The sequence below is a fragment of the Biomphalaria glabrata genome, chromosome 2 (genome assembly GCF_947242115.1).
Source record: "Biomphalaria glabrata chromosome 2, xgBioGlab47.1, whole genome shotgun sequence".
Taxonomy (NCBI): Eukaryota; Metazoa; Mollusca; class Gastropoda; family Planorbidae; genus Biomphalaria; species Biomphalaria glabrata.
The window spans coordinates 53,220,083-53,242,859 of NC_074712.1; the positions used below are offsets into that span (position 1 = coordinate 53,220,083).

The 22,777-nt window shown below is 37.3% G+C and overlaps 1 protein-coding gene across 12 annotated transcripts in view; it reads right to left on the bottom strand.

Moving 5' to 3' along the window:
- LOC106077154 (zinc finger MIZ domain-containing protein 1-like) overlaps nucleotides 1-22,777 on the bottom strand; it is a 389,001-nt gene that overhangs the window by 168,312 nt on the left and 197,912 nt on the right. For 11 of the 12 annotated variants that reach the window (XM_056021400.1, XM_056021414.1, XM_056021410.1 and 8 more), the window contains one exon: nucleotides 20,915-21,177. The gene's annotated coding sequence lies outside the window, so the exon portion shown is untranslated. Of the gene's footprint in view, nucleotides 1-20,914; nucleotides 21,178-21,423; nucleotides 21,568-22,777 lie in introns of those variants that run through there. The other variant, XM_056021405.1, reaches the window with a different exon arrangement.

The window sequence follows — 22,777 nt, forward strand, 5'->3', positions numbered from 1 at the left end:
GAAAGAGTGAACTAGTAACAGGAATTGAACAAATAAGTTACGACTTTCAGTAGCTATTGAAATATTGGAACGCATAAGCCTCATTCATTGAATTCATTTCTAGCTGCTCATAGCCTCTGCTACACAAGTAGATGGACCAGTTTAGATATAGATAAAGCTGTCTAAAAATCAACTATAGACCAGAGCGGAACTCCTGTTAATGATCAACTGACCAACTATACAAGTTCTCCTTGGTGGCCAAGACCAGCATCTCCCAGCCATTGAAGCGACGCCCAGGATAAAAAACAACACTATTTTCTGGCTCACCTGGATACAAGTTAACATTACACTACAACAGACTGGGTAAGATTAGTTCCCTCTAGGAGCGGTAGTTAGTTCTAAGATGGGTGTGGCTACAAGCGGCTAACATGACATTGATATCATAGACAGTCTGCTGATAGAGACCAAGAGAGAAATAGTCAGTGGATAAAAAAACAAAACCAGAAATGTTATTACATATATACTGGTGAAACCAATGGCAGAACAAAGCCAACTGGGTCTCGTGGCGGAGATTAAAAACAATTCAAACTTGCTAGATCGCAATTTTTTTTTGTTATAAAGACATTTACCCCTTTTTTCGTTTCTCTTTCTCTCTCTCTCTCTCTCTCTTTCTCTCTCTCTCAAACTTCCACCAGAACGTTTCATCTGATTCTCCCAGTGTGTCTACTAAAGCCAACAACATACCTCCAGATGTAGCGACCCCCAATTCCCCTCCCCCTCCTTTTTCAAATCCTCCTTCTTGGCGAATTTCACCAACTCTAAATATTAGTGGATAGAGGGGTGGAGATGGAGCAATACACACATAACGTTGGCGTAAGAGGAGAGAAATCGCAAGGGGGGAGTAGGAGGGGTCAGGGAGGTGAAAAACTAAGCGCACGTGCACAACATGACCTTTGCCCCTCATCCTCTCACCAGGGAGAAATTCTTCTCTGGGTTAGGAAGAAAGAGAAACTGGGGAAGGGGGAGAGAGGGCGGATATAGAAAAGGGAGTTAATTTAGACGTGTCTGGTGTATTATTGTCAATATGTTTAGGAATACAACGGCTGGAGATTGTCAATAATGTCAAAAGAAGAAAACATAACCAAACATTGACTTGACTAGCTGGTGGCTGCCTCAAATTATGTTTTGGGCTAGCTCGTTTAGAACAATCTCCAAGCCCATGATTGTGTAGCCAGCACAGTGCCTCACCCTATTACTTGACATAATCCCCCTGACATCTTGGTACTGCAAGCCAGTGATCGGTCTATGCAATGAAATGTTCACCTGTTTAGTAATACATGTTTAGTAATACAATTTAATACTTCGATACCAGTAAGTCTTCGCTAACGAAACTGTACTATCACTCCTTCCCTCATCCAGTCACACCCATTATTAAATTTATAATAAAATTATGTGTTTTTTTTTTCTTAGAAAACATATACATTCAATGTAAAAATATCCTTTTAAAGGTGCTGATCTATATAGGTAGGCTAACTGTAGACAAACACCTGACCCAACAAGCTGCTGATGTTTATGAGCCGAAATTTAAAAAAAAAAGTATTATCTTGTTATTATTAGCAGCAGTGTAGGTTCAAGAAACGCAAGGCGTGCGGGACAGCTCACTTGACTTTGTATTTTTTTTTGTCTGTTCTTCCATCATTCAGTCAGTCTGTCACGTTCAGATTTTAAAAGCTGCATGCATCGTTTTATCCTGACCGTAACGTTTCTGTGTACACCGTCTGAAAGTGAACATTTTAAAATTGTTATTTTATGTCACTTCTTTGTTCAAGATTTCCTTTACTTTGTTCGAGATTTCCTTTACTTTGTTCAAGATTTCCTTTACTTTGTTCAAGATTTCCTTTCCTTTGTTCGAGATTTCCTTTCCTTTGTTCAAGATTTCCTTTACTTTGTTCAAGATTTCCTTTACTTTGTTCGAGATTTCCTTTACTTTGTTCGAGATTTCCTTTACTTTGTTCAAGATTTTCTTTCCTTTGTTCAAGATTTCCTTTCCTTTGTTCAAGATTTCCTTTACTTTGTTCAAGATTTCCTTTACTTTGTTTAAGATTTCCTTTACTTTGTTCAAGATTTCCTATACTTTGTTCAAGATTTCCTTTACTTTGTTCAAGATTTCCTTTACTTTGTTTAAGAGTTCCTTTAATTTGTTCAAGATTTCCTTTACTTTGTTTAAGAGTTCCTTTAATTTGTTCAAGATTTCCTTTACTTTGTTTAAGAGTTCCTTTAATTTGTTCAAGATTTCCTTTACTTTGTTTAAGAGTTCCTTTAATTTGTTCAAGATTTCCTTTACTTTGTTTAAGAGTTCCTTTAATTTGTTCAAGATTTCCTTTACTTTGTTCAAGATTTCCTTTAATTTGTTCTGCTTTTCACTCGCATACTTTATTTTTCCGTCTTGGAGGATACTGCCGTCAATGCCTTAATTTCTGTGCATGACCCAGGCTCAACACTTTGAGGATGGCTGGTAAGAGGCGGCGACGCTGATGGCCCGCAGCGCTTGTCGGGACACGGTTCCGGATGACAATGAAAGAGTTAACGGATAGATCAAGGAGTCGATCTCAGCGATGATAGTGTCTGGAAGATGAGCGTCTTAATGTCGACTGCGACTATGTGATAGAGGTGTCATTACACAAGTCAATAACACATCAACCGGAAGTAGTGACAAGTCAGACTCGCTACAAGAATTGACTCGAGACGAAATCAATAAACAGGACATTCAGCATTCAGCACAGGTTCAAGCATTCAGCTGGCAGAGGCGTGCCAACAACAGTGCGGGGAGACCCCGATTCGCACTTATTCCTTCTTTGTATAGTCTTTATAGCTCCACGTCCTCAGATCTTAACGCAACTGCACCATACACATCACCATACACATCACATCACCATACACATCAACAAACGCATACACTTCACCATACGCATACACATCACCATACACATACAAATCACCATACACATACAAATCACCATACACATACAAATCACCATACACATACACATCACCATACACATACATATTAAACCATACACATACATATTAAACCATACACATTACCATACGCATACACATCACCATACACATACACATCACCATAGGCATACACATCACCATACACATCACCATACGCATACACATCACCATACGCATACACATCACCATACGCATATGCATCACCATACACATAACCATACACATACACATCACCATACACATCACCATACACATACACATCACCATACACATCACCATACACATCACCATACACATCATCATACAGTGCTAGATGTCTTTTAATATAGGGCCTAGACGCATATTGTTTCATATAGTTTGATATAGATGCATATAGTTTCATATAGTTTTATATAGATGCATATAGTTTCATATAGTCTGATATAGATGCATATAGTTTCATATAGTTTGATATAGACGCATATAGTTTCATATAGTTTGATATAGATGCATATAGTTTCATATAGTTTGATATAGATGCATATAGTTTCATATAGTCTGATATTGATGCATATAGTTTCATATAGTTTGATATAGATGCATATAGTTTCATATAGTTTGATATAGATGCATATAGTTTCATATAGTTTGATATAGATGCATATAGTTTCATATAGTTTGATATAGATGCATATAGTTTCATATAGTCTGATATTGATGCATATAGTTTCATATAGTTTGATATAGATGCATATAGTTTCATATAGTTTGATATAGATGCATATAGTTTCATATAGTTTGATATAGATGCATATAGTTTCATATAGTTTGATATTGATGCATATAGTTTCATATAGTTTGATATAGATGCATATAGTTTCATATAGTCTGATATTGATGCATATAGTTTCATATAGTTTGATATAGATGCATATAGTTTCATATAGTCTGATATTGATGCATATAGTTTCATATAGTTTGATATAGATGCATATAGTTTCATATAGTCTGATATAGATGCATATAGTTTCATATAGTCTGATATAGATGCATATAGTTTCATATAGTCTGATATAGATGCATATAGTTTCCTATAGTTTGATATAGATGCATATAGTTTCATATAGTTTGATATAGATGCATATAGTTTCATATAGTTTGATATAGATGCATATAGTTTCATATAGTTTGATATAGATGCATATAGTTTCATATAGTTTGATATAGATGCATATAGTTTCATATAGTTTGATATAGATGCATATAGTTTCATATAGTTTGATATAGATGCATATAGTTTCATATAGTTTGATATAGATGCATATAGTTTCATATAGTTTGATATAGATGCATATAGTTTCATATAGTTTGATATAGATGCATATAGTTTCATATAGTTTGATATAGATGCATATAGTTTCATATAGTTTGATATAGATGCATATAGTTTCATATAGTCTGATATAGATGCATATAGTTTCATATAGTTTGATATAGATGCATATAGTTTCCTATAGTTTGATATTGATGCATATAACTCCATTCAGCGTTTGTTTTTCTTTTTTTTTTTATTACTGTGAGATATTTTTTATTGAAGACAGTTATTGTAGTCACGACAGTTGCTGCTGTCATGTCAGTTACTTTTGTTAAATCTGTTGTCATGACAGTTAAGGTCGTTGTTTCGGTTTATGTCACTTAATATTGTCGTGTCAGTTATTGACTAGCTCTTGCTGTGAGTGGGAACAGAGTGTTATTGACTTGCTCTATGAGAGGATCAAGTTATGACATTGACTTTCATGTTTGTTGGAACTTGTTTAGTCAATGAAGGACCTATTTTAGAGGATTATGGGAAAGAGTCCCTATTAGTTTTGTTATGTCTGTCCGTCTGTCCGTCCCATTTAGATACCAGAAACTAGAAAGGATATAAAAAATACGATATAATGATATTTTAGATGTTTAAATTTCTGATGCAATGGATACTTTTTAGTATTCTAAATGCAAACCGTTTTTTTTTTAAATTAACTATGCAAGAAGTTTTTTCATAACTTACGCCATTTTCACAACTGTTTACTATTAATAGTTAAAAAAAACAACAACATGGGAGACTATACTGATAAGGGAGGCCATTTTTCGGTATACAATTTTAAATATCTAAGCAAATTCTATTGTCTTTTTCTAAAAAATTGTGTTACAAATATTTATATTACTAAATTTAATGTTTTTTGTATAAGCTACTTACATTTAGAATAATGGTTTACTTTTGTTTTCAATGAGAAATAATTATCTACTTTAAATATAAGTCGAATATAATTGAAACCAACTTATAATAAGCAGTGTTTCATAGCATACATGTTGAGTGAAATATGAACATAATACCATATATTGTTAAACTTATAATAAAGGGAAAATGTCTTCCTTGAATGAGATATTGGCCCTTTAGAAAACCACCAGTTATATTAGATTCACATTGAACCAAAAATCCATGACAATAAGTTCATTGAATACATATAGAAATGTAAAAATTTAAAAACAATATCAATAGCAAATCTCCGTAACCAATGGTATCGTGTCGTTAGTCGGCCTGACAATACAAAACATTATCGGCAACACTTTCGATGCGTTCACGTCTCTTTCTTTTTGTATGAGATAGGGTTAGGGTTAGGGTTGTTATTATTTTGTAGTTCATACCCTGTGATATTCTTGATGGAACTATTGAAAGGTGCCTTTTTTCCTGTCTGAGTGAACCACTTCGGGGGCCACACCAATTATCTTTGTAACCTTCATATTTTCCCCATACTTTGATACTAAGCTTCTCATCAGAAAATTTCAAGTTTTTCTTTTCAGGCCATGTATAATTTGGACGCTTGGGGCTTGGGTTAGTGTGACCTTAATGTTTTAGTAATTCTAGATATAAATCTAGTGATCCAACAGTCTGGTCTAGTGCAGGAGATCTGTTCAACAGACTTTGCTGGAAACATCTGCAGTTCTCTCTGGTGGTCATGCGGCCCAACAACTTCCGTTGCAATAAGCGACGAGAGTATTATAGACATGACAATTAGATTGAACCAAGGAGAGCAATAGGAAAGAATAGTCCAAGATGATTTCACGTAGACAGTCAAAGATCAACAAAATAGTCCAAGATGATTTCACGTAGACAGTCAAAGATCAACAAAATAGTCCAAGATGATTTCACGTAGACAGTCAAAGATCAACAAAATAGTCCAAGATGATTTCACGTAGACAGTCAAAGATCAACAAAATAGTCCAAGATGATTTCACGTAGACAGTCAAAGATCAACAAAATAGTCCAAGATGATTTCACGTAGACAGTCAAAGATCAACAAAATAGTCCAAGATGATTTCACGTAGACAGTCAAAGATCAACAAAATAGTCCAAGATGATTTCACGTAGACAGTCAAAGATCAACAAAATAGTCCAAGATGATTTCACGTAGACAGTCAAAGATCAACAAAATAGTCCAAGATGATTTCACGTAGACAGTCAAAGATCAACAAAATAGTCCAAGATGATTTCACGTAGACAGTCAAAGATCAACAAAATAGTCCAAGATGATTTCACGTAGACAGTCAAAGATCAACAAAATAGTCCAAGATGATTTCACGTAGACAGTCAAAGATCAACAAAATAGTCCAAGATGATTTCACGTAGACAGTCAAAGATCAACAAAATAGTCCAAGATGATTTCACGTAGACAGTCAAAGATCAACAAAATAGTCCAAGATGATTTCACGTAGACAGTCAAAGATCAACAAAATAGTCCAAGATGATTTCACGTAGACAGTCAAAGATCAACAAAATAGTCCAAGATGATTTCACGTAGACAGTCAAAGATCAACAAAATAGTCCAAGATGATTTCACGTAGACAGTCAAAGATCAACAAAATAGTCCAAGATGATTTCACGTAGACAGTCAAAGATCAACAAAATAGTCCAAGATGATTTCACGTAGACAGTCAAAGATCAACAAAATAGTCCAAGATGATTTCACGTAGACAGTCAAAGATCAACAAAATAGTCCAAGATGATTTCACGTAGACAGTCAAAGATCAACAAAATAGTCTAAAGAGCACATCATCTACTTGGGTGGTGGAGAAAGTTTTATTTTGTTCAGATGTCTACATAGTTTCTATGGGATGTATTAGCAGCAACAACACCGAGCTATACCTTCTTATGCTATTGACAGACACACACAAACACTGAGAAAGAAAGATGGGGTGCGAGAGAGAAACACACACACACAAACTCACACAATCACACAACAAACATCCCTGACAGAATCTGTAACCACAGCTAATATTATTTGATGTTAACCTACACGTAGGGCCCTCCAGGCTCCCTACCCTCGCCCACTGCAGACATCACATCACCACCTGCTAGTCCTCACTTTCTCCTGTGTTTCTCACCTAGAGACATTACCTGGATTGATCCACGCCGATCTCTGTACATAAGGCCTAGAGACATTACCTGGATTGATCCACGCCGATCTCTGTACATAAGGCCTAGAGACATTACCTGGATTGATCCGCAACGATCTCTGTACATAAGGCCTATGTGTGTGTGTGTGTGGGGGGAGTGTGGGGAATAGGTCATCACCCTTAAATACTTCATTACACCCGCACTCATTTTTCTTGATAAAGATGTTTACTTTCAGAAAAGTTGTGTGAGCGACTTGAAAGAAAATTAGAGAAAAAGTTGTAGTTGTTGAAAATAATACTTCAGAAAGTAATGATTTCAAAATTAAAAAGTAATACTTTAGAATGTGATAATTCAGAAAGTAATATTGGAGAAAGTAATAGGGCTTAGATTAGAAAATAATTTTTCTGAAAAAAATATTTGACAAAGTAATGTTTCAGATAATAATATTTATGAAAGTAAATATTTTAGAAAATTAAAATGGATATCAGAAAAAAAAAATAGAAAAATAGAAAAAAAAATATTCCTGTCCATTGATCATCCAATCGGACAATGTCCACAAGTGTATGCAGACCAAAGATTTCTAACCGAACTAGTAAATAAGTGAAGAGTGATGAAACCAGTCATGTAGATTTGTAAATACTGTGTGACTGTGTCAGTGGTCAAAGTTGTCAAATGTACTCAACTCTGTGAATACAAAACAATGTCAATCTGTGCAGTCGTGTCCATGTGTATAATGGACATTGTTGAATGACCAGTCTAGCGGTCAGTTGATTATGTCATTGAACTAAACGTATACAGAAGTTAAAAGAATCTAGTAAGAATCAAAATTAGGCTAATTACTTGTTACTCCCCTTCTCATCGTCTCTCTCCCTCTCTCTCCCCCTCTCCCTCTCTCTCCTCTCCCCCCTCTCTCTCAAGCATTTCTTTTGTTTTTGCAGTCTTGCTTTCTGTCTCAAACGTCTCATTGTAATGACGTGCACTGGTACCTTGACCGATTGCAAAGACAAACAGACACAAACAGACACAAACAGACACAAACACTATCTTGTTCCACTAACAATCTGATATAAACTTTGTCACATGTAAATTATGAGTGAGTCTGGTGCGAATGTACACTTTGTTTTTTTTTTTTATAGTTGCAATGTTTTGTTTGGTGTAATGCAGAAATTGTACGACTAATTTCCTTACGTACAATAAACATTATTATTATTATTATTATTATGCTAATTTCGCAAGTCTCTTCCATTTGGTCGTGTAGCCTCAGAGATTAAAGATGAAATCTCAATATAGATCTTAACACGTAGGAAGTATACTTGGATTGGAATTAGAATCTCTTCAATGCATTGTTCATTTTTATAATGTTTCTAAGAGTGCACGACATTACTGTCACGTGACTAGATATTTCAACAAGAAGATTTTCTAGACGAGGGCGAGGACGGACCTTACATTTCCTGGACTAGACCCAAGACCCATGGGCGAGGATAGACCTTACATTTCCTGGACTAGACCCAAGACCCATGGGCGAGGACATACCTTGCATTTCCTGGACTAGACCCAAGACCCATGGGCGAGGATAGACCTTACATTTCCTGGACTAGACCCAAGACCCATGGGCGAGGACATACCTTGCATTTCCTGGACTAGACCCAAGACCCATGGGCGAGGATAGACCTTACATTTCCCGGACTAGACCCAAGACCCATGGGCGAGGATAGACCTTACATTTCCCGGACTAGACCCAAGACCCATGGGCGAGGACATACCTTATTTTTCCTGGACTAGACCCAAGACCCATTGGCGAGGACATACCTTACATTTCCCGGACTAGACTCAGGGCCCAAGGACGATGACAGGCCTTACATTTCCTGAACGGGACAAGAACTCACGGACAAGGACAGATCTTACATTTCCTGGACTAGACACGGACCCATGGACGAGGACAGATCTTACATTTCCTGGACTAGACCCAAGACTCAATGTTGCACTAATTTCACAATTATGTTGGCTATATCAAGTACATGTATTAATGTATTTTTTATGAGTATAGAAATAATTAAAACAAACAAAAAGTCACATTAAAAATAGATTTCTGAAATCCTTCCCCGCCCCACCCTCCACTTGTTTCTATAGTAAACAGTGAAAGGATGAACCTAGCTTCCCGTACACAATGAGAACAATTGATTCTAAAGGAGTCAAATCTTAAGGTTAACTTTAATGACATGCGCACTCAAAACTTAGTTAAAAGAAATAGCGGAATTCTTTTGCAGTATAGTCTGGTAGGGATTCACTTCCTAAGCGAAAAAATGGAGACACTACCTCTTATTTTTTTGTTATAAACACAAAATAAATGAAAGGTATCTTCTGAAGGTGTTCCCATTAATGACCACGTATCTGACCAGCGCTGCGAGGCATGACGTAATCTACGTGTTTATTCTGTGCTTTGATTCTAAAATGTCGGCTTATCATTAAGTTATGAGGACAGATCCATGTTTTTGAGAAGATACCAGGGAAGAGGTACACCTGATAGATTGAGAGTGTAAAGATCAGGGAATAAATACAACTGCATATAAAGTGAAAAGACTAGTGTTAGAATCGGTGTTTAATGTTTAAATATGCGGTCAGCTTAACCCTGTGAGACTTGTCTCTCCCCAGTCAGGTCAAAATCTGCTGTATGTAACTGTCACGTTTCTTTTTCTGCAATCAAGTGTTTTTGTTGTTGTTGTTCATTCATGGTTTCTGTGGCGGTAAAGTAAACAGAATTCGTGTTATTGAGAAAACTTAACATCGTCATTTAATTTACCCTCCCCACACACACACACACACACATACACACACCTCGTCACCCAGGTCTCCATTTCGGTTCTTTCTGTCTCTGTTTTAACAATTTTGTGTCCATTCGGTTTTACAAAGACGATAGTATTTTGGAAGCAATACAAATCTTAAGGTCATTATCATTGTGATGTTGTCTGATATTCTCTATCACTTGGTAGATAATGATTTCGTTTCAATAGTTTTGTTTCAATTCCTGGTTCAAGTCTCATCAGTGAAAGTTACAGCTGCCTGCGTTGCGTTGGACTATGTAACAACGGAGATAGAATTCCTGGACGTTGGTAGTGATTACGTCTCGTTGACATCTGATGACAGCGGTAAGAGTTCAACCATTAAACTGACGGGTCAAATTCCAGACTAGTAAGTCACACTTTAAACAAGGGCGCTCAACCGGTATGTTCTCTAAATCGCAGTAAATAGAGTAGTCTCTCTTAGATACACCTACAGTTTCGAATCAATGTCGTAAATCTACTCTGTTGATACGACTTACAAACATACTTTCAATGGCAATATTTGTAAATGTCCTTATTAAGCTTGAAAGAAGCCAATGGCCGTCTGACAGAACCACTCACCAATGCATTAACTGCCTAGGCAGAACAACTCACCAGTCAATTTGCTGCCCAGGTAAACCAAGGGCCGGATTTAGGTATGTGGAGGCCCCGGGGCAAGTTTTTAAAGAGGCCCTTAGAATTTTTCAAAAGCTTTAATATAGATCTTCTTATGCATGCTATATTATAGAAGGTAAATATAGAAGTAAAGCAATGTTCTTGAAGGTACCACTGGGGTGGTCATTTGCATATGAGCGCAATGACTCTGGACTAGAAGAATGTTTTTTTGGACATTCCAAAGGTCTAGAGGTTAAGTTCGTTCACTTAGTGCGTTATCGCTAGGTGGTGTTGTCGTTCCAGGGTCATTGGTTCGGGCCTTGGTAGGCGCAGTCCCATATTTTCGTCGCATTTAATTCACTACTTTCTCTCATTTAAAAACTTGGTCCCTGGTGCTGCTGTTTATTTATATTTTAGTGGAGGGTAAGTTCCCTGTTAGATGCACTGTCGTAAATCCAAAGCTGTATTGACGTATCCCGAGCATGTTACAAGCGTACACGTCTTCATCATGACATTTTGCCAGCAGTAAAAATGCGAAAAAAAAAAGTTTCTGACTCATCGAAATTCTGATTTATTTTTGTATCTCTTTTGTGGAGGCTCCAGTGCTGTAGCCCCGAATGCCCTCCCTTAAATCCGGCCCTGGGTTAACCTACTCATCAATGACAATTTACCTACTAATTAAATCAGGTGTAGAGCTGCTGGAAATGTAACTACTGCTCATGTAAGACGTGTAACTACAGTTATATATATCTGAGGCATGCAGTGTCCGATGTTGTTTGGAAACTTGAATGTCTCAGATGACCTTTGTGTTTCAGGTAGACAGCCATGCCTCTTGTCTGTGCACTTAAGAACCAGCAATAAGCTCGCTGGGAGTCGGACACTTTAGTTCACAGCGTCGTGTCCAGTCACAGACAATAAAAACACGTTTTTTTTTTGTTTTTTTTTCAGAAATAATGCGGACAGAACTTACAAAAGAAATAAAGTTGTTTTTTTTTTTTAAAGAAAAAGACATTTCACCTGAACTAAACAGGACATATAGATTTTGGCTAGCGACCAAGGGTCAAACTAGACCCATATTCCAGCAAGGTAGATAAGACGAAGGAGCGTGGAGGGTAGGGAGGGAGGGCGGAGACGGAGGGCGCCACAGTGTTGTTAAATAAACAAGCCCTGCTCTGTGTTGGGAGCCTGATATACAACAGCACGTTTTGGGAAGCGCCCGGAGTTAAGAAACGCCGCTGCCAGATAATGATATGGGAGGGAAGCGCGGACTAAGTTGTAGAGAAATAGTTGACGCAGCCAAACAATGTGGAGAGTCTTGGAGAAAAGTTTCTATCAAGAGATGCATAAGCCTGCGTCCAAAGATGGCCAGGAAACGGAGGTTTTTTTTTTTTTTAAAAAGCCAAAAATCTTCGTTTCTATATTCCAACAGAAATCTTTTGGCTTATCTTATAGAGTACACAACTAAGTTATTTTATCTTATAAAGTACAGACGTTACTTCAAAAAAGATTATGATTAAGTCCTTCGCGTATCCCTAGGTCAATCTAGTCATGCATGTTAATCAATCAGCTAAGTCACTGGCTGACTCAGGCAACCCATTCCATGCTCTAATAGCACATGGAAGAAGCAGTACTTGTACAGACTTGTCCTAGCATATGGAACAAAAAGTATGCCGCTATTTTTGTGTGTGTCTTTCTGGGTAATTTATTAGGTTTTTGTTTTTGTATTTGAAGATTATGGTTCCGTGTTTTATGTCTAATTGCTACTTTACTTTTTGAATCTTATTCCTGAATAGTCTCTATCTTTAATAATGTTTTAGTTCATAAGAAATGTAGAGAATAAATCTATTTCATTATTCAATCTGACAGACACTTTATAACGAGAGTGAGTGTGCATTACAAATAAGTAAGCTAGTAGTAGTTGTATTATCTCACTAAACAGAGATGGAAAGTCTTGTGTGATCTACATAGGTCTAAGTTGTTATGAACGAAGGTCAATTCTAATCCGATCCTTGTACTAACAAATCACTGAACTAAAAAAAAAACAACAACTAGACAAGTCTACATCCCACACATAACCTCAACACTTACACACACATCCTCTACACTCTACGCTAATCTTCTACACCACACACACATCATCTTCATAACACATACATAAACAGTTCATTCAAAAATGCTCTATGCTTGAAGTGTTCCTACAAGGTAAAAGGTAAATCATTTTTTTTAGAGTTTTATTAAAGGTTGAATTTATTATAAACAAACATGTTCCAGTTTCCATAGCGATTCGAACTCTCAGTTCTAAAGCTTTTCGTTCTGCATGAGCAGACGTCCTAAATTACCCATAAGACATTTGATCCTAGCAGAAACATCGACTTTGTGAGACTTGAATTGACAAATTATTTTCCTTTCTGGTGTATTGGCGTCAAAAAAAAAATTGAAAAAGGGGGGGGGGGCAGGTAAGAGAGAATGTTTTATTATCAAAGTTTTATTGGTGTAAAAATACTTGAACACATGAAAACAAACTTGAATTCGCTTCACATGAAGCCCGTCCATTGACTGGAACCTATTGACACGAAGGCACATACAGGAGACTATTGACACACAGACATTGACTAAGTTCTATTGACACTGGCACAAAAAAAGGGCGGCGCCCTGTGCACCGAGGGCGCAAGCACAAAGTCTGTTGGCGCATCATTAAAATCCAATAGCGTTGGGCTCTTGTGAAGAGAGTAATGGAGAGTAAGAATATCCTGAGTTTTAAAGTAAGGGGCAATGATGGGGAAAAGGAGGGAGGGGGGGTCTGGTAATAGGCTAAGTCGTGTGTAAATCATTTCTTTCATTCTATTATACGGTTGCGATTTATGGCCGCCCGCCCACCTGGTGTTGCCCCCAGGTGTAACTTTTCCAAGTGTATATATGACGTCCTTGGCCACAATGCAGATCATCTGTACCAATATTACCTGTTCAGTCTTTTGTTGATCACTTTGTACATAACCAAGTCAACCGTTTCCCCTCTGTTTAGCACTATGGGGTTTACCCGGCTTTTAAGTCGTGTTCTGTTCGTCTCGGAATATAAATACCAAAGCAGGAAAAGATTAGTTTGCAATGATTTCACTTGAATGAATGTAGCATGAGTGTTCAAGTGAATCTGATTGTATACGCCGTACGACATCCAATGTTCGAACTGAGTGCTTAGCCTTAAAATAAATTGAAATTGTTCTTTCGGTTTCAAATGTCCGTGTGAATGAAGGAAGAAACTTTGACATCTAATGTTTATGGTTAACAATGCAATGAGTGCATTTAAGTTTCATATTTAACTTCCAGATTCAAGAACTAGAAGTTAACAAAACAATCAAGAAGGCGGTGGGGCTGACTGTGTCACTGACATATGTAATGATCAAAACAATCAACTAGGCGGTGGGGCTGACTGTGTCACTGACATATGTAATGATCAAAACAATCAACTAGGCGGTGGGGCTGACTGTGTCACTGACATATGTAATGATCAAAACAATCAACTAGGCGGTGGAGCTGACTGTATCACTGACATATGTAATGATCTCAATCACATGTCTAATTGTATTAACTCTCTGTCACTGACATATGTAATGATGTGAAGCAAATGCCAAAGATGAATGCCTTGATCGATTCGAAACCCCCCCCCTCCCAATTTCTTCACTTTCTAATTCATTAACGAACAACCCGTACTTCATTATCACTCCCCCCCCCCCCCTCTCTCTCCAGCACTATCTCTCTCTCTCACTCTCAGAATAATATCATTGTTATGTTAAGTAAAAAAAAAAAAGGGGGGAACTATTTAAGATCTAGATATGAATATTGCCTTCCGCCAGTCTGCACAAATGTTCACGGATCTAGTATTCACACACACACGCACTTTCCAGTCTTCCTGTGTTTGACTTTTTTTTTTCAGTGGAAAACATGAAGATCTAGGTCAAACTAGTTCACACGCCTGGACTTTTAAGAAAGGCGGGAAATTTGACGGAGCATTGCCTCTCACACAAACACGTGCTCCGTAGACATTCCTTTCCCTTCTCTATGAACAAAAGAAAAAAAGAAGTTTGTCCCACTTATAATTCTATTGTACAAGAAAAACAGCTGCAGATAAAGCTTCTGTTAATTTTTGTTTGATTTCGATATATTATGACTTAATGGATAATTATTAGGATGCAATTTCCTTTGTAGCAGACATTAAGCTGGCTGCCTTGTCGTGAGTTACGCTCTAAGGACAATTGACTAGGAGTATTGAAAGTCGCGAATTCGAATCCTGCCTTTTATTTCAATTTCTTTCAGTTAGATGCACAAATATTTTAGAGAACAAATGGAACACATTCACAAATCGTAAACAAACAACATTAAGTCACGTGATAATATTGATAAAACAACGAAAAAAACTGTCAGGTGATAGTCATTGTGTATTAAAAATTAGATAGTAATTTGTATAGAAGAGATAGAGAATCACGTGGATAAATGTTGTTTGTTTACGATTGGTGAATGAGGTCCATCTCACCCAGACCAAAACTTCCTGCAGGGTAGCACAGATGGAAGATGACCAGACTTTTCAACATTGGACCTTTGTGTGGTCAGGCGGACATATCCATACATAAAATCTATTGCAGAGCGACACTATATTTTGAAGTGAAATTTTGAAACTAACAAACTCTGTCACGTCTATGGGAACGACATGAGGAAGAATTAAATTGTATCCGAGGCACTTCGCAGTGGAAAACAAAAACTATCTTGTATAACACTACGACTTAATTCTAACAAAGATTTGAGAACAACTATTCTTCTATGTCTAATGTTAAGTGCACTGCTTAGGTAGAATTATAATATGTAGGCTAAGAGTTTTCTCCTTTAGATAATTACTGTTTACTGTTTATCACTTGTTGCGGACATAGCTATTACTGTTTACTGTTTATCACTTGTTGCGGACATAGATATTACTGTTTACTGTTTATCACTTGTTGCGGACATAGATATTACTGTTTACTGTTTATCACTTGTTGCGGACATAGATATTACTGTTTACTGTTTATCACTTGTTGCGGACATAGCTATTACTGTTTACTGTTTATCACTTGTTGCGGACATAGCTATTACTGTTTACTGTTTATCACTTGTTGCTGACATAGCTATTACTGTTTACTGTTTATCACTTGTTGCGGACATAGATATTACTGTTTACTGTTTATCGGTGAAGTCAAAAATACGTATTTACGATTATTACAAATTAGGTATGTAAATAATACTTTTAAAAAAATAAAGCTAATACGAAATGTAATTGTAACAAGTCATGTCATTAAATGTGTAGTAGATCTATAGACCAGCAACAATACATCATCGCGATTAATAATAATTTGACCAAAACTGTTTTTGTTTAGCGCTATTTCACGTGTTTTCTCGCTACACTATGATCCTATCACTTGTCTCACTACACTATGATCCTATCACTTGTCTCACTACACTATGATCCTATCACTTGTCTCACTACACTATGATCCTATCACTTTTCTCACTACACTATGATCCTATCACTTTTCTGACTACACTATGATCCTATCACTTGTCTCACTACACTATGATCCTATCACTTGTCTCACTACACTATGATCCTATCACTTTTCTCACTACACTATGATCCTATCACTTTTCTCACTACACTATGATCCTATCACTTGTCTCACTACACTATGATCCTATCACTTGTCTCACTACACTATGATCCTATCACTTTTCTCACTACACTATGATCCTATCACTTTTCTCACTACACTATGATCCTATCACTTGTCTCACTACACTATGATCCTATCACTTTTCTCACTACACTATGATCCTATCACTTTTCTCACTACACTATGATCCTATCACTTGTCTCACTACACTATGATCCTATCACTTGTCTCACTACACTATGATCCTATCACTTGTCTCACTACACTATGATCCTATCACTTGTCTCACTACACTATGATCCTATCACTTGTCTCACTACACTATGATCCTATCACTTGTCTCACTACACTATGATCCTATCACTTGTCTCACTACACTATGATCCTATCACTTGTCTCACTACACTATGATCCTATCACTTGTCTCACTACACTATGATCCTATCACTTGTCTCACTACACTATGATCCTATCACTTGTCTCACTACACTATGATCCTATCACTTGTCTCACTACACTATGATCCTATCACTTGTCTGGACCAGTTGGGACTTTGTGCGGGAGGGTTAAGAAAGAAAAGGAGATCTGGATGGATTTTACGGTCATTGGTTTATAAAAGCATTTCCGAAAAAAAAAAGAAAAAAAAAAGGGGGGGGGGGGAGAACACCCTGAGTTTGAACTCGTGGCTCACACCTACTCGGTAAGACGTGCTAACCACTCTGCTATTAATGTACATATGACTGGAGAAGATTATATAGATATATATTGTTTTTTTTTTAATAGAGAGCGGCAACCTATAAAGGGAACTAATTCACCTTATATTACCACTTCAGTCAAGTACTATTTCTTTCCCATCGAAATACCAAACAAAATAATTAAAAATAATTAATTACAAATAGTTTATTAGCTAATTGGTTAATTTTATTCATTGTTTCTTGTGTTGTCAGGTACAAGAAATCATTGGGCAAAATTTCGGCTTGTTCCGAGAGAGGGGGTTGGAGAAATAACGTGCACAAGCTTTTTACCAGACATACGACAGAGTGAGTCAATAAAAGTTTTGTAAATATATGTCAAAGAGAAAGTAATGACGTTGTTAACATGTATTAGCATGGCGCTACGATTTCAGGCAGATTTAATAATTTAGTAACTCGTCGAACTGTTTTCTACTTCCAAAATAATTCATCTACTTCCGGCATTGTTCATTTACTCCAAAATAAAGTTCATTTACATCTATATACGTTCACGTACGTCCTACAGTTCATTTACTAGTTTTATTTTCTACTTGAATGTATCTCACTAAGGCACTGTTCTGTTCACTATACCTGCTTAAACCTGTAACCTTACTGGAGCTAACAAAGTAAATGAACCACAGCCAGGGCTGTGATTTGTGGGAAGGAGTCACAAATTTAAGCCCTTACACAACTCGCTCTATCAATACACTGTGACCTCCTAGCTCCTTGGATGAAAAAAAAAAGGGGGGGCTTAGCAGTCAGTATCTGTCTAGTTCTAGTCAATCTGGGCTTAGCTCGTGTTTTAAACTTAGAACCTGGGACGACTTTTACGTTAGTAAAAACTTATTCCCAATGTTGGAGTTTTTCTAACACTTAAACATAACACCCATGTAATTACTGCGGGAACAAGGTGGGGGGGGGGGCAGGGGCACAATATGGCGGACTGACAAAAATGTATGGAAAAAAATTGACACTCAGAAGTGACACAGTCACAAATTCAAAGTTGTCACATGACAAAGGATTAAAAAATAAAATTCTCTTCCCCGCCCTCTCTTTCAGTCCAAGGAAAGTGGGACTGCACAGACAGACTACTGACACACTTGCACGCTATACAGACTGAACATTGTGGGCTTGTAAGGAAGTTCATATTAAGTAACTGAGTTTGTATTGTGCACGGTTTAGCTTAGAATATAGCCCTTCTATTACAATATTGTGATGTTAATGTACTCGTTAATGGCATGCGTCTCAAACAGACTCGACTAAAATCACAAAACCCTGACAATTAAAATCAAATAGGCCGCTTATAACTAAATTAAAATAGTCTAAGATACTTAGAATTAAATAGCCACTCATAAGTGATAACTAAAATCAAATAGCCCCTGATAATGGACCTCATTCACCAATCGTAAACAAACAACATTTAGTCACGTGATCTTACTGAGAAAACAATTAAACAAACGGTCACGTGACAACCATCACGAATTAAACATGAGATCGTAAATTATAAAAGAGATAGAGCACCACGTGCTAAATGTTGTTTGTTTACGATTGGTGAATGAGGTCCATTAAAATCAAATAGCCAACTATAAATACAATAAAATTGCCCCTCATAACTAAAATCACAAAGCCCCTGACAACTAAAATCCAAAAAGCCTCTAATAGCAAAAATCAAGAAGTCCATGATTATTAAAATCAAATAGTCACTGTTAACTAAAATCAAATGGCCACTAATAACTAAGATCAAATAGTCTCTGATCATTAAGTCTATCATTTGTCCTGTGCTAAAGGCTGAGGCACTAAGCCCAAAATGTGAATAGCTACACATTGCTAGCGTCTCTAAAGGCGAGAGCTTAAATCAGATGCAGCTCGCCAAAGCTGAGAGGCGCCTCTGTTGATCTTAAGACCCTCTGTCTTGCGGAGCTAAGGGAGTCAATCTCAAGACAAACACAGTATACAGTATACACAACTTTTTGATTTCTTGATTGCAACATTTGCAACTATTTGCTGCAGGTCAGTAACGTCGATACGGCAATTCGTTCTCACCTTTTAGTCATAGGACACGCCTGAAAGTTGAAGATGTCAGAAAGACTGCAGCACCAAACAATAGGACAAGAAGACGTTGCCACAGTCTCTCTCCACCGAGACAGCCACACTCAAACGTCTCTATGGAAGGCCAATCTGGAGATACAAATGCCTGGAGAGCTAACTTATTCCCTGTGTTGATGGCTCGTATTTTATAATATTAGCATTACGACAAAAATTGAAGAAAAAAAAATGAGTGTTGCTTATTAAAGAAGGAGAAATAAGAAGATCTTGGAGACAGAATCACATGCACAGTCCAACAACACAACACTTTATTATTATTTTTTTTATTTGTTGCTTGACAATGCTCTCAACTTAGGTCACAGTAAATGAAGATTGGCGAGGCGTTCTTACACATCCACAACTTCACTAAGTCGATGACATAGTTCTTTAAGGCTGTGCATTAGAAATATACAAAGTTGTGTGGTGTGCAGAGCAGGTGAAATGAAACAGAGCTGGAGGAAAACATTTTCCAGAGACTTTGGTCCAAACGTTTCTTGCTGTCAGGCAACGGTGCAAAACCTCTTTCGGTATGGAGGTCAAGATACGCGTGTCATGGACAGCATCCCTACAAACTCCGCGACACGGATCAGATGTGGCCCGCGGGTCAAAGTTTGTTCATCACTTCTTTAAAAGGTTGATAAGGGATACATTAAAAGCAACCTGATCAAGATTTTTCTGCAATGTGCTAAGTTAATCCTACTAGGCCTAGGTTGAAGTGTTACATCTGGCTTCAAGTGTTTTGTGTCTTTAAAACAAAAGGTTTCAAAATACTCCAAATTTTTTTAAGAGACTTGGTTTCCAAACATTATTTTACTTTATATTTCCCATACTCTGTTTTACGAATATTTCATGGCTTGAAAACAGTTTGAATGCTAGTGTCTACGGGACCTCTCGCATGTAGCAGTCACGGCTTCACAAAACTGAAGCTGTTTACTGGGGGGGGGGGGGGGGGCGTTGCCTTTTTGTTCTCTTTCAATTGCAATGCAACAAAGAGACTAAGCAAAGTTACCTGAAGACTCCTAAGTGACTCAATTCACTCAGTGTGACGCGTGGACTCATTTGCCTCTTTGCTAGCGAGTGTTAACTTAAAATCTTTATTTAAAAAAAAAAAAGAAAATCATATTACCTCCCTTACCCGCGCGTCTTACTGCCCCTCCCTTCTATTTTTAGCAGCTGAATCCAATACACTCAACATATTAAGCTGGCTAAAACGTTAACAATTGAAGGAATGAAGTCTAGCAGGGAAGGGGAAGAGGTGGATACGGAAACATTTTTTTTAAAGGAGAGGGGGCAGAAAGGCCAAAAAAAAAAAAAGTTTCAGAACACATGTGAAGGATACACCTATAGTGTGTAAACACAGGGCGTCAGACGAGTCTATGAATTAACACACAGGAGATTCTACAATAAAGTACACGGGATTTCATGCTTCTTTTTTTTTTCCCTGGGTGGTTTAAAAAAAAAAAAAAAAAGTTGAGACAGATATGAAGACAAGGAAGAAAGCAGAAAAAAAAATACAAGGGAGAGTATACAGAAAAAAAAAAACTAACTTACCGCCTTCTTTCGCGTGTATGTCCTTGTTTAAGGGGAGATAAATGCAGTTTATTTCCCCTAACGTCAATCACTGTGGTTATCCATAGGGTATTAAGTATTATCCAATAAGACTTGACGTGTATAATAATCCCAGATTTTTTTTTGTTCGCTTTCCAAATGTGTTTATTGAAGCGTAGATTCACAGAGTATTGAACAGTTGAAGTGTCGACTCACACTATTAATATTCAATATACACTGCCACTTGCAAACATCGTCACAGACACCTGAAAGAAAAGATAAAACATGCATACATTGACCTAGTTCTGCTGGAGATCACGTCTACAAATTATTCTGGCCATAACAAAATACATACAATGAAAGGCATAACTCTATATAACGACTTTAAAAGCCTGAGTCTTTACCGGAGACACCTAAAGATTTGACTATCTCTGTGTTGTGCTCAGGCAGTACAATAAATAAACAAATAAAATATCTAAAAAAAAAAAAAACATCTTCAAACAAATACATACAGAGTATCACTTGTTGGGTCAAAAGTTGACGCCTCTGATTACCCACGATGACTTAAGAGTAGACGCCTCTGATTAGACGCAACGCGTCAGAAATTCATCGCTTCATTTCACTTTAATTTAACCTCTGATACTTTCAGAAAGGAGAGAAAATAGGATTTGATCTCCAGCCCACAGCGTCACGACAAAGAGGGTTGTTCAAGCGCTAGCTTGCGCTATTGAATTCAGGGCTTTCATTATAGATAAACCCTCTGCCCCCCTCCCCCTCATCCACCCACACCTCCCCTTCATTCCCCTCTTCTCGCCGTACGAAGATTTTGCAGGCAAATAAAAAGATATTAACGAACCGGCCGACAACTGTGTTAGTGTTAAAGTCAATTAGAAACACGCCCGACTCGCGACATAGCACATTGGAGCCCCTCGGCGAGTCTTCAATCAATAACCAACCAGAATCGGAATATATACCCCCCCCCCACCCAACCCCCCCTCTCAATCGCCTTCCACTCTCTTCCGCTGGATCACGTTTGTCGTGAAAATGACTGGAGAAACGAACATGGGGGAAAGGAGAGGGGGGGGGGAATATCGTTCTATAAATAGAAAAAGTTTTGCACCGATTCAGTATCTTTTCCCAAGCAATCTACACCGATCAAGAATCAGCGCGATTACGTGTTGAGTTATTTGAGTTGTTGTTTGGATCACACACATACACACACACACACACACACACACACGAGTAAGAAGAAATACGAAGCAGACGGCAACATGCTCTTTTTTTTTAACGATCTTAGAAATAAATACATACAAAGTATAATCTATGAGGAGTTTTATCAAGAGAATTTGAGAATTGAGCTACGTGTGCAGAGCAGTTCATGAATAGTTTTGGTACTTGAAGCATATGAGGCAAGACGACGGATGTGTGAGAAATTCAACCCCCGCCTTATCAATAACGTATTGTTGACAAATGGTTGATGATATACAATATCATACTTCAGTGGCTCTCACCCCCCCCCCCCTCGCCGCTTACCGGCTTTCCAGATTGCTACTGGTTTGTTTAACATAATAACACTTGATGTAACCCTAGCACTGGCCGAGTGTTATACCACTTGATAGCTTTATTAAGGGTACTATCCAATAACTAAGTTCTACATTTATGACCTATATCTACATCTTATATCTCTGAAGTGCTATATTTACATCTTATATCTCTGAAGTCCTATATTTACATCTTATATCTCTGAAGTGCTATATCTACATCTTATATCTCTGAAGTGCTATATTTACATCTTATATCTCTGAAGTGCTATATTTACATCTTATATCTCTGAAGTCATATATTTACATCTTATATCTCTGAAGT